The sequence below is a fragment of the Cervus canadensis genome, chromosome 15 (assembly GCF_019320065.1).
Source record: "Cervus canadensis isolate Bull #8, Minnesota chromosome 15, ASM1932006v1, whole genome shotgun sequence".
Lineage (NCBI taxonomy): Eukaryota > Metazoa > Chordata > Mammalia > Artiodactyla > Cervidae > Cervus > Cervus canadensis.
The window spans coordinates 62,997,593-63,011,456 of NC_057400.1; the positions used below are offsets into that span (position 1 = coordinate 62,997,593).

General features: G+C 36.0%; 1 protein-coding gene across 2 annotated transcripts in view; it reads left to right on the top strand.

Moving 5' to 3' along the window:
• ZNF804A (zinc finger protein 804A) overlaps positions 1 to 13,864 on the top strand; it is a 317,322-nt gene that overhangs the window by 282,807 nt on the left and 20,651 nt on the right. Inside the window, exon 2 of one of the 2 annotated variants that reach the window (XM_043488323.1) lies at positions 3,147 to 3,262. The exons of the other annotated variant lie outside the window; for it this stretch is intronic. The gene's annotated coding sequence lies outside the window, so the exon portion shown is untranslated. The remainder of the gene's footprint in view (positions 1 to 3,146; positions 3,263 to 13,864) is intronic. 2 annotated transcript variants of the gene reach the window in all.

Consider the following 13,864-nt stretch of genomic DNA (forward strand, 5'->3'; position numbering starts at 1 on the left):
TAATTTATTTATCCATAAGTGTGTGTTCCTGTGCAATATTGTGTGACATTTTAGCTTATTTTCCATTTGTATACATATACTGACTTATTAAATATCTCCAAATTATATACACATTTGGCTACCTTTTCCCCCCAGTTGTACTTAAAGATAGTATCAGAATGTGACTCATACAGATTTGGTCACCTGAAAGTGTATTGTTTTGTTTTGGTGTTGTTCTTATGTCTTAGGTATCCCGAGTAGTGAGCAGTGTTCTCTAGAAATTAGTCAGAGAAACTTCATTAGAAATTTTTCTGGGTTTCTTAAAGTATTATTAACAAAAGAGTTGTGTAACATGATGTTTTTTCAGGTATATAATATGATGTTTAATGTAGGTATACATTGAAAATGAATACCAAATCAAGTTAATTAGCACATATATTATCAAATATAATTATAGTTATCAACCACAGTTACTTTTTTTGTGGTGAGAACATTTAAGATCTTTCTGCTCTCTTAGGAAGCTTCAAGTATACAATACGTTATTTCAGTGTTATTTATCTATAGTCACCGTGCTGTACATTAGGTCTTCAGAACATAGTCATCCTACATAATTGAATGTTTGGGCCTCCCTTGACCAACATCTCCCCATTTCCTTCAACCAACATTCTACTCTTTGCTTTTATAAGTTAAACTGTTTTTTTTTTTTTTTTTTAGATTTTACATAGAAGTGATATCATACATACAAGTATTTGACTTTCTGTGTTTCTTACTTCACTTAGCATCATGTCTTGGTTGTCCAGGTTTATCTATACTGTTGCGAATGACACCATCACCAGGGAAATGCAAATCAAAAGCATGATAAGATATCGTCTCACAACTGTGAGGACAATTAGTATAAAAAAGACAAGAGATTACAAGTATTGGGGAGGGTGTGAAGTAAAGGGAACCCTTGTACACTATTGATGGAAATGTAAATTGGTGCAGCCATTATGAAAAACAATATGGAGGTCCCTCAAAAACTAATAGTACTGCCATATGTCCCAGCAGTTCCGCTCCTGAGTATATATAAGAAGGAAGTGAAATCAGTCTTTCAAAGAGATATTTGTCCATTGCAGCATTATTCACAATAGCCAAAATATATAGAAACAACCTAATGGTCCATTGACAGATGAGTGGACAAAAAAATGTGAGAAACAATAGAATATTATCCAGCTATAATGAAGAAGGAATCCCTGCCATTAGAGACTATTTTCATAAGAGTTGTCAACTACTGCTAGCTATAGCTTGGCCAAATTGCAAAGTCATAGTAGGTCAGTTTCCCGGCTATAAAGGTCTACAGTCTTCTGGCTTTACCAGCTCCTTCTAGTTTTCTTATCCTCTACTTCACCATGCCAGCAATTTGTATGTCTGATTTAATGCTAATTAAATACAAATAACTAGATACCCATGCTTTTGGCATATGAAGGTTATTAGAGGCTATTATAAAGGTTATTAAAACTTTCCAGGTGACACAGTGGTAAAGTGGTAAAGAGTCCTCCTGCCAATGCAGGAGATGTGAATTTGATCCCTGGGTTGGGAAAACCCCTTGAAGGAGGAAATGGCAACCCACTCCGGTATTCTTGCCTGGACATTCCCGTGGACAGAGGATCCTGTCACAAAGAGTTGGACATGACTGAGCAATCAACTGAGCACACATGCAGACACATAGTTTAAAAATTTGTAATAATTCAGGGCTCTTATTCTAAGCAAGATATACTAAATGTTTCAAATGCTTTAGTTCATTTAATGTTTACCACAACTGTACCAAGTAGTTATAATTATTATATCCATCTTATAAATAAGGAAACTGATAAAACAGCTAAAAAGTGGTAGAGTGCGGAGCTTGAACAAAGGTCTGACTCCAGTCCCATGTTGTCAACTATTTTGCAAATATAATTTAGAGGTGTAGATAGTGCCTTTTTAAGTCAATAAGGAAAGGCTTTACCGGCTTAGAAAGAGGTCAGGTTTTATAATTATGTATAATTGTCATCTGCATACCTGAGGTTATTGATATTCCTCCCAGCAATCTTGATGCCATCTTGGGCTTCATCCAACCTGGAATTTCTCATGATTTACTCTCCATATAAGTTGAATAAGTAGGGTGAAAATATGCAGCCTTGATGTACTCTTTTCTCAATTTTGAACCAATCTGTTGTTCCATGTTTGGTTCTAACTGTTGCTTCTTGACTTGCATACAGGTTTCTCAGGAGGCAGGTAAGGTGGTCTGGTATTCCCATCTCTTTAAGAATTTCCATAGTTCGCTGTGATCCACACAGTAAAAGGCTTTAGCATAGTCAATGAAGCAGAAGTAGATGTTTTTCTGGAATTTTCTTGCTTTTTCTATGATCCAACGAATGTTGGCAATTTGATCTCTGGTTCCTATTAGGGACAATTAAATTATGTTCCTATAAAATCTTTCAGTTTATTTTAATTACATGTTAAATGTTTTTTGCTAACCTTTTAAATTTGTGAGTTATTTTTTAAATGTAAAACAAGTTTTAAATTTTAATAGAAGAATATATACAAATAGAATGGTCCAGAATTATATATAAAAATCCTATCCTTATCTCTTCATTGCATTTCCAGATCTAAGAGGTAAGTAAATTTAACTCTTTATAGATCATTCTTATTAAAAGTATATATTCAAGTATATATCTTTTGTTGATTTAGACTGATGTACTATTATGAAAGATAAAGAGTCAGACATGACTGAGCGGCTGAACTGAACTGAACTATTATGAAAGATAAAAAAAATTAGTATTTTTATTTCCTACTTTGCCCCATCCACCTATAATTTTTATGAAATATACTGTTATCCATATGATACCTAGTAGTTTTCTTATAATTTTAAATAATATTTTCTTCCTTATTTCTTCATATCACCTTTAGGTGTTGTATATTGCCCCATTGATGTAAAAGATAAAGAATTTAATCTGCCTGCATTTTAACTTTTTCCTTACTTCAGTGTTTTTGCAAGTTAAACAATTTGAAACTATTAAAAGAATACCATAAAATTTACTGTTCCTACAACTGTAATTAAAGTCTTCAGTACACTGTTTTTCTGTTGAATCACTTTATGCCTCACATGAATGTATACATTATTATGATTAAGTCAGTACTTTTTACAGAACCAAGTCTTGCCTGAACACATAAAGAAGGGAACATAATCCTTTGTTACTAAATCCTGCTGCTTGAAAGAGAGCATCTCTGCCTTCAAGTTTCAAAGGCCTCCTTTTAACATCTTGTAAGCTTTCTTTGATTCTTTTTGATAATACTCAATTGCTGCTGATTCGTTTGGTTTATGTTGTCCTTTCTTAGGTATTTCTTTTTCTTTTACTGTGGTTTATCCTGAAAAAAGATCATATTTATGATAATCAGATGACAATTTTTTTTTTGCTCTGGCATCTTTAAAAGTACTTTTTGTCTCTCTACATTTGCTTAAGTATATAAAATTCTGGATTCAAATAATCGTCCCTTAGAAATTTGAATTAGTAGGTTTTTAGGTTTTGTTTTGTTTTGTTTTTTGACTTTCTGTCATTCAGCATTGTTGATTATGTCAGCTTCAGTCTCACTTTTCATAGGTAATGTGTTACTTTTTCCCTCTGGAAGGACTAAGATAAATCAGTACAGAGAGTTGAGTGAAGATTCTGCGTGGGCTTTGTGTTTATTGGCAAAGAGTGCTTATAGGCATGTTTTCATGGGGATGATTTTGTGGTGAGCAATCTAGCTGGAGGAGATAGATGCCTCTTTCATTGCTGAAGTAGGAGGTTCTTATTTTGCTGGATGAATCCCACTGGCCTAGTTATTCAGAATTCAGTGTTTAAATTAGTCTAATAGCTACATCAGGGCCCACTCCTCTCTTTTGTATTTGCCCACCCACTGTGCAGATTCTCATAATTTCCCTTTGGAATTTGGAATCACCACAATTATCTCAGCTGCCATGTTCCTTACATGTATTTCCTGTCAATCCAATCTCATTGCCCTTATAATCTGGATTTCTTCAAATATTCAGTTCCAATTCTGACTCATTTTCTGGGTTTGAGGAACACTTATTATTTTTCTTTTTTCTTAATTATGTTTTGTCATCTCATTTGATCACTGGAAAGACAAGGAAGGAAAATATTTGCTGGATCATACATTTTTCAACTTACTTGAAATTTCTGGTTTTCCTTAAAAACTTCATAAAATAATATATAGAAGGGTCATTGCCCCAATTTTGTATAATTTTAGAATAGAACCTAAGCATATTAACACAATATTTAAGACTTTCTGCCCTTAAGAATAATGCATTCCTTTTTAATATCATCTTTATAGCTTCAATGCTTTATTCCTAGACGAGTGGAATTCTATAATGACCCTCAAAATTCCTGGCCCCTTATGTATACACATCTTCTCCCTATTACTGAATTACAATTTAGTCTCTGTTCTACTGTGGAGTGATTTTGCAGGTGCAATTAGGATCCCAAATTAGTTGACTTTAAGATGATCTCATTAGGCTTAACCTTATCTCATAAGCTTCAGCAGTATGTGAACCGAGAAATTCCAGATATACAAGCTGGATTTAGAAAAGGCAAAGGAACCAGAGAACAAATTGCCAACATTTTTTGGATCATAGAGAAAGCAAGGGAATTCCAGAAATACATCTACTTCCACTTCATTGACTATATTAAAGCATTTGACTATGTGGATCACAACAAACTGTGCCAAATTCTTAAAAAGACCAGAGTACCAGACCACCTTACCTATCTCCTGAGAAACCTGTATACAGATCAAGAAGCAGCAGAATCAGACATGAAACAACAGACTAGTTCAAAATTGGGAAAGGAGTATGTCAAGGCTGTATATTGTCACTCTGCTTATTTACCTTATATGTACAGGGGGTGCCTACGTGCTAAGTTGCTTCACTTGTGTCCAACTCTTCGCAGCCCTATGGACTGTAGCTTGCCAGGCTCCTCTGTCCATGGGGATTTTCCAGGCAAGGATACTGGAGTGGGTTGCCATGCCCTACTCCAGGCTTTCCTCCCATTTCAGAGATTGAACCCACTTCTCCTGGGTCTCCTGCATTGGCAGGTGGGTTCTTTAGCACTAGCGCCACCCAGGAAGTCCAAATGTAGAGTACATGCTGGACTGGATGAATCAAGGTGGAATCAAGATTGCAAGGAGAAATATCAACAACTTCAGTACGTAGATGATACCACTCTAATGGCAGAAGAGAAGACTCTTGAGAGTCTACAAGGAGATCAAACCAGTCAATACTAAAGGAAATTAACCCTGAATATTCATTGGAGGGACTGATGCTATAGCTGAAGTTCCAATATTTTGGTCTCTGGATGTGAAGAGCTGACTCATTGGAAAAGATCCTGGTTCTGGGAAAGATTGAGGGCAATGGGACAAGGAGGTGACAGAGGATGAGATGATAGGAGGCACCACCAACTCAATGGACGTGAGTTTGAGGAAACTCTGGGAGAGAATGGAGGACAGTGATAGCCAGCTGGCTTTGAAGTTGTACGGGGCTCTATGGAAAGAAATGCAGCAAACACGAATAGTTCAGAAAGGTCTCTGAGTGACAGCCAGCAAGGAAACAGTCCTGCAGCCACAAAGAACTGAATTTTGACAACAAGAAGATTTAACTTGGGAACACATTTTTCCCTGATGGCTCAGATGATAAAGAATCTGCCCGTGATGCAGGAGACCTGGGTTTGATCCTTGAGTTGGGAAGACCCACTGAAGAAGGGAATGGCTACCCACTGCTGTATCTTTGCCTAGAGAATTCCATGGACAGAGGAGCCTGGCAGGCTACAGTCCATGGTATGGCAAAGAGTCAGACACAACTTAGTGACTAACACACTTCTTTCTGGATGAAAACTCAGTGCTAACCGACATCTTGATTTCAGCTTTGTCTACCCTGAGCTGAGAGCACAGTCACTGACATACTATCTTCACATTTCTCCATCTCTCTCTCTCTTTCCCTCTCTTCCTACCTGTCACCTCTGCTTCCATGATCACATCTCCTCTGACTCTGAGTCTCCTGTTCCCTCTCTCATTTCTAAGGTTGCTTGTGATCATATCTGTCCTTACCTGGCTAATCCAGGAACATATCCCCCTTTCACAGTCCTTAGTTTAGGGATATCTGTGAAGTCCCTTTGCCATGCAAGGTAGTGTATTAGCAGATTCCGGGGATTAAGATAGAAACATTTTAGGGAACCAGTTTTCTTTCTATCAAAGGTACCTTTAGTTAGAATTATAAGAGAGCTGTAGGAACGGTTTTATCTAGTATTAAGATTAGCAGACTTTAGGGACTTCCCTGGTGGTCAAGTAGTTAAGAATCTGCCTTGCAATGCAAGGGACAGGGGTTCGATCCCTGGTCAGGGAACTAAGGTCCATAAGCCATGGAGCCACTAAGCTTGCACTATAAGTACTGAAGCCCGCATGCTCTGGAGCCCATGAAACACGACTAGAGTTGCACACCACAGTGAAAGATCCCACATGATGCAGTCTAGATCTACCTTCAGAAATTATTTAGTATCTGTACTACACAATTAAAAATCATATTTATTAATAAAACTTTTATTTATACATTAAACTGGCTTAAATTGTTTCTGATATTTCTTTCTTTATACAATTATGCCTCTTGAATAATTAGCATTTTTTAAAAAGAGTTTTTTGGTGCAGGTTTGCAAGATAAAGTAGTCTTTGAGTCATTGAATTCAATCTCAAATGAGATCTCTGTAGAATACATAAACTTCTGCCCTTTAACTTTTGGATTAGAATAAGGAAGAGAAAAAAAAATTGATATTTACTGAGTGAAAGGAAATGAATGTGATTTGCCTAGTTGTTTTCTTCATTTTACAAATGGTGGAAGGATCACTAAGGGTCACACAGACAGCAAATAGTGAAGTCAAATTTCATCTCTTGAAGTATCCTCAAACTCATAATTTATCCTTCCTGTAGAGTAATACTGTAGAGTAATGTTTACAGTGAAACTAATGTTAATATATTACCATGGAGTGTAGAATTTGGGAAGTTTTCTGAATACCTTAAATTCCAATTTTGGGGGGATAGTGATGTTACTCAATTAAATACTGAAAATCTAGCCTCCTGGAGATTTCCCACATTTTCTTAAGACAAAGTGGCAGGAAATGAAGTCCCTAAAATGCATCTGTAGTTCTCAGGAGTCTTCTGAAAATCACTAAGAGATATCTATAGTTATTAGATTAGGTATTATCCTAAGCATTTTAAATTACCTGGCCATAGGCTAGTGAAAACCATAACTTTGGAGTGTAAAATGCTTATTTATTAAAATGAAGAAAAGGAAACAATGTAGTAGTTTTAATGTCAATGATTTTTAAATAGATCAGACAAATGAGTGAGTAAGCCAAAACAAAATTTTTTATTTTATATTTATTATTACTTTTTCACATCTTTTGATCCTCTTATTTCTACCTTCTCCCAACTGGCAATTTTGCTTGAGGGTCTTAAAATTAACTCATTTTGTTTTAACCAATTAAGGAAAATCTTGGATAAAATGTTGATTATATAAGTAATATGAGAAAAATCAATGCATGTTCTACTTTTTAGGTGGAATTCACATAGCATAAAATTCACCATAATAAAGTGAACAATTCACTTCATTATACAAATTGCTCATAAATTCAGTGGCATTTAGTACACTCACCATTCATGAAACTATCATCTCTATCTAGCTTCACATTTTCATCACCCAAAAAAGAAAACCCATACACTTTAAAGAGTCATTCCCCATTTTCCCCTACCCCAACCCAAAGTCACTCTGCTTTCTATATCTATGGGTTTTGCTTTATAAAAATTTCATATAAATGAAATCATATAATATGTGACCTTTTATGTCTGGCTTAACTCACAACATTTTTGAAGTATATCCATATTATAAATCCCTTTATGTGGGTAAATAATGTTCCATTGTATGGATATACCATTGTTTGTCCATTTATCATCAATGGACACTTGGATTATTTTCCTCTCTGACTGTTGCAAATAGTGCTTATGAGTTCATTTGTGTGCAAGTATTTTTTTAATTTGTTTTGAAACACTTTGGGTATATATGTAGGAATGGAATTGCTAGGTTATAGATAATTATATGCTTAATTTTTGAACATCTGCCAAAGAATACCCAATAGCAACTGCCCATTTTGCATTGCCAATAGCAGTTAAAATGAGTTCCAATTTCTCCATATTTTTGCCAAAATATGCTATTTTCCTTAAAAAAAAATTATCCATCCTAATAATTGTGAAATGCCATCTCATTTGCTAAGCATACTTTCCTGTCCTTATTTGCCATTTTCATAGCTTCCTCAGATAAATGTGTTCAAACATCTTGCCCATTTTTAAATATTTGGTTGTTGAAAATTTAAAATTATAAAACATTGGCTATATGAGTTGTTCATTATCTTTGAACCTATCTTACTTATACCCAAAAGTTTGTGCTTTCCATCCCTCTCACCCTATACTGCCCCTCCCCTGCTTTCCACTGGTAACTACTAATATATTCTCTATGAGTCTTCCTTTTTGTTATATTCACTAGTTTGCTGTATTTTTTAGATTCCATATATAGTTGGAAGTTATTTTATTTGCAAGTATTTTTCCCATTCTATAGGTTATCTTTTCACTTACTTTGTTTGATGCATACAAGTGTTTAATCTTAATTTATTCCCATTTATCTATGCTTTTCTTTTGCTGATCTTGCTTTTGGTGTCATATGCCAAAACTATGGTTGTGAAGATTTAGCTCTATGATTCCCTTCAGAGTTGTATAGATTTAGCTTTTATATTTAGTTTTTGATCCATATTGAATTAATTTTTATAAATGGTGTGTTGAGTATCTTTGATTGTGTTCAAAACTCTGCCCTGATAGAGCTCTGTGCCTTACCCTTCATGTAGTTATTGTTATAAGTTACATTTTTCTACATTATATCCATAATGCATAATTTATAATTACTGAATTATGATTTGTATTTTAAAACACATATAAGTAAAAGAGTAGTTACAAAGCAAAATACAGTAATACTGGCTTTTATATTTACCTATGGAGTTACCTTTACCAGTGCACTTTATTTTTTTACATGACTTTAAGTTACTTTTTCATGTTTTAACTTCAGCCTGAGGGGCTCCCTTTAGCTTTTCTTATAAGACAAGTCTATTAGCAGCAACTCCCTTAGTTTTTGATTGTTTGGTAATACCTTAATTTTACTCTTTATTTGTGAAATATTGTTTTGCCAGATACAGTATTTTTGATAGACAGTTTGTTTTTTTCCCCAGATAGGTAGAAAGAACAAAGGTGAATTAAAATGCCACAAAGCTCCTCCTACTGTGTTTAAATCTTTTTCTTGATTCACCATTTGCTTGGTTTCTATTAAACTTTGACTGTTTTCCAGAGTTTTGACAAGGTTGATTCTGAAAATTTTTACTTATTTTTTTGTTTCTGGCATAGGAAGCATAGGGTCAGCTTCCCAGAGCTTTTACTCTGCCATTTTCACTGATATCACATAATAATAGTTTCTAAACATTTGGAAAGATTTTTAACTGGTATCTTCATGTAGGGGGCTTCCCAGGTGGCTGAGTGGTAAAGAATCTGTAGGCCAATACAGGAGACACAGGAGACGCAGGTTTGATCCCTGGATCGGGTAAATCCTCTGGAAGAGGAAATGGCAATCCATTCCAGTATTCTTACCTGTGAAATCCCATGAGCAGAGGAGCCTGGTGGGTTTCCGTCCATGGAGTCGCCAAAAGGTTGAACAGGACTGAGTGACTAAACAAAAATCTTCACGTAGCCATGTAGCTCTAAAATCCCAGCATCGCATTCCTGTAATGTTTCCCCTGAGATCTAATTGTGGCCAGTGCTCATTTCTATGAGATCCGTCGTCTATGAGGGTCTTATAGATCCCTCACCTTAAGACTCCTCAAGCTGATTTCATCCCAGATGCTCAAATATTGCCTTCATGTTTGTTCTTTGCATCTTGGCTGCCTCTGTCAAGATCTCCATGCTCTTGAGGTGTGAAGCAGAATTCCAGCAGCCCCCAGGGTGCAGGTCTGCAAGATCACAATGCCCAGCTCTGGCCTCAGTGCCTAGAACATTGCTTATCCTGGGCAGGCCTGTCCTGCCACATGTGAATGTTTGAATAATTATTCAACATTAGGTACACTTAGAAAGTTATAAGCCAGTATCTCACACCAGGTGTTTTTTTTTTTTTTTTTCCTCTCTAGCAGGAGTCCTTACATTTCCATACAGTTTGGAGGCTCTATCCCTTGGAATTTCAAGTTACCATTTTATTGCCAAGAGACATCACGGGGGTGAATGTGGAACCCACTGTGGCTTAAAACTTTGTCCTATCTTACAAATTGGAACAATTATATCTAAAATGTTCTGTGTGTATAATTTCTATGGTCCTGGCTAGGGACAAACCTGGTTTGCACTCAAGGAAGTCACCAGTTATGGCTTCCCACTAAGTATTAATAAATCCTTCACACTCTTCTCAGCTCAAATGCAGTTTTCAAAATAGGAGTTATTTCCAGTTATAAGCAAAATTGTCTAGTAACACAATATTCTATCTTTATTATATGCCTAAGAAACAACTATAAGTTATACCAAGGTTAAATTACTCTATAGAGAAGATGTTTGCTAACTTTTTACTCATTTTATTATAAATACATGATAAATCTTTTATAATTATATATATAAAGATATTATTAACAGAGAGAAAAAGAAAAGGTATATATTTATTTCTATATAGTGTGATATTGTACTTCTCACAGATTTTGAGTCCTACTGTCCTTACATATTATTTTCCCACCATACATATGCCAAAGAGATGATTAAAATATTAACCAAACCACTATTATTCCATGATGTTAAAGACCATGTATGTAAAACTCCACCAGATTTGTTTTATCTTTTTGTATTGCATATAATGATTTGCCTGTGCATGTTCAGGGATCTTGGAAGTATTTGGAACACTCTATTTATGTGATAAGTCACTTCAGTCATGTCTGACTCTTTGCGACCCTACGGACTATAGCCTGCTAGGCTCATCTGTCCTAAGGGTCTCCAGGCAAGACTCCTGGAGTGGATTGCCATGTCCTCCTCCAGGGGAGTGTGCCAACCCAGGGATCAAACCTGCGTCTCTTACATCTTCTGCATTGGCTGGTGGGTTCCTTGCCACTAGCACCGCTATTTATTAGGCCATAAACTAGAATGTGGGGTTCCCAAATAGCACTAGTGGTAAAGAAACCACCTGCAGGTTCAATCCCTGAGTTACGAAGATACCCTATAGAAGGAAATGGCAATCAACTCCACTATTCTTGCCTGGAAAATTCCATGAACAGAGGAGCCAGGCAGGCTACATTCCACGGGATCACAAAGAGTTGAATGCAACTAAATGACTAAGCACACAGAACCATGAATGTATGATAGGAAGATATGTACATCGATAATTTTTGTTTCAGCCTTAAAGTATATCTATTATTTATATTTCAAATTGAAATTTAAAAGTCTCAAAGTAAAACAGGTTAACAAGGGAAGAAAGTGTCAAAATAAAAAGTGGAAAACAAAAGTATAATACTTCCGATTTTACTTTACAAAGAAAAATATTCATTAACATTTCTGTATTTCTAGCAGTCTTAGTCTTCTAGAGCTGCTGATGTGCTCTGCTCAGTCGTTTCAGTTGTGTCTGACTCTGTGCAGCCCCATGGACTGTAGACTGCCAGATTCCTCTCTCCATGGGATTCTCCAGGCAAGAATACTGGACTGGGTTGCCATACCCTTCTCCAGGGGATCTTCCAGACCTAGGGATCAAACCCGTGTCTCTTACATCTCCTGCATTGGCAGACGGGTTCTTGACCACTAGTGCCACCTGGGAAGCCCTCTATAACTACAGATACATTTATATTGTAAAATCATGACCATGCTATTTTAAAAACTAGCATTATAATGCAACAATATTCTGGATATATTAAACTCTTAACATTACTGGTAGTTCAGTCCCCTTCGCTCAGTTGTGTCTGACTCTTTGTGACCCCATGAACTGTAGCACGCCAGGCCTCCCTGTCCATCACCAACTCCCGGAGTTTACCCAGACCCATGTTCATTGAGTCGTTGATGCCATCCAACCATCTCATCCTCTCTTGTCCCCTTCTCCTCCTGCCTTCAATCTTTCCCAGCATCAGGGTCTTTTCAAATGAGTCAGCTCTTCGCATCAGGTGGCCAAAGTACTGGAGTTTCAGCTTCAACATCAGTCCTTCTAATGAACACCCAGGACTGATCTCCTTTAGGATGGACTGGTTGGATCTCCTCCCAGTCCAAGGGACTCTCAAGAGTCTTCTCCAACACCACAGTTCAAAAGCATCAATTCTTCGGTGCTCAGCTTTCTTTATAGTCCAACTCTCACATCCATACATGACCACTGGAAAAACCATAGCCTTGACTAGACGGACCTTTGTTGGCAAATTAATGTCTCTGCTTTTTAATATGCTGTCTAGGTTGGTCATAACTTTCCTTCCAAGGAGTAAGCGTCTTTTAATGTCATGGCTGCAATCACCATCTGCAGTGATTTTGGAGCCCAGAAAAACAAAGTCAGCCACTGTTTCCACTGTTTCCCCATCTATTTGCCATGAAGTGATGGGATCAGATGCCATGATCTTCGTTTTCTGAATGTTGAGCTTTAAACCAACTTTTTTACTCCCTTGTTTCACTTTCATTAAGAGGTTCTTTAGTAGCTGCATGGTATTTCCTTATAAAATTGAACCATAATTTTAATATACTTTTGGCTACTGAAGTTGTTTGTGTATTTTTTAAAATAAAAGTGTCAATATTTCTTAGACTCAAATTTCCATCACTTTGTATACCAAAGATCTTATTGAGATTTTTGCTAACAAATTTTCGAAGCCTCCTATTGTATGAGAACTTAGTCACTGCAATCCTGTGCCAATTGAATTTGACAAGCATTCATGAGTACTTACAATGTGCAAGACACTTCTGATCCAGCACTTAAGAAAATGAACTGAATGGTTGGAAAAATCAGTTTTAGACATAACACATACAGATTGCAAAGACTTTTATATTAGAAATAGAATGAGTTTTTGTCCATAAAGAGAAACTTGAGTTAATGGAATCCAAAGAATGAGAGGCCTTGGGGAAAGATATTGTTCAGATTTGATATGCCATTAGGAGATTAGATGCCTCTAAAGCTGCCAAGAGACAAGTCCAAAAGATACGCATTCATGATAGTAATGGGAAAAGAAATTTTAAAAAGAAGCTTCCACAGGTTCACTCAGCATAAAACCATTGATTAAATAATGACTAGAAGGAAATTACACATTGAAGTGTGATACCATTCACTTGAATATCTTAACCTTCCCTGAAGAAATATATTTGCTAACATTCTAATAGAACCCCTGCCTAGTGTCTTCCAAGAGAGATAAATTGATTCAGGAAATAGAGATGGTGATTGAGTTGTAATTCTTTGAAGGTATTACTCTGTGTAAGATAGAAAGCATACTTAGATTTTTCAAAAACCATTAAAAATAGTTCTTGATAGAAACAACTCTCGGGAATTTAAAGGAAATGTTAAGCCTGTGGAAACAGTAATACTGGGCAATATATTGACTTACTAAGGTATATGAATATAGGAACAGTAGTAGTGAACCAATTTAAAAGAGTAATGGATTTACTTGTAGTGAAGAAAACACTTAACAAGGTAATTATTATTGTTGTCTAAATACACATTTTATTTGATAAAACCTAAGTCCATCTTAAAAGATGATGTTGAAAACATCAATCTTGGAATGTAAAAATTAGAAGGAACTTTAGATATCAT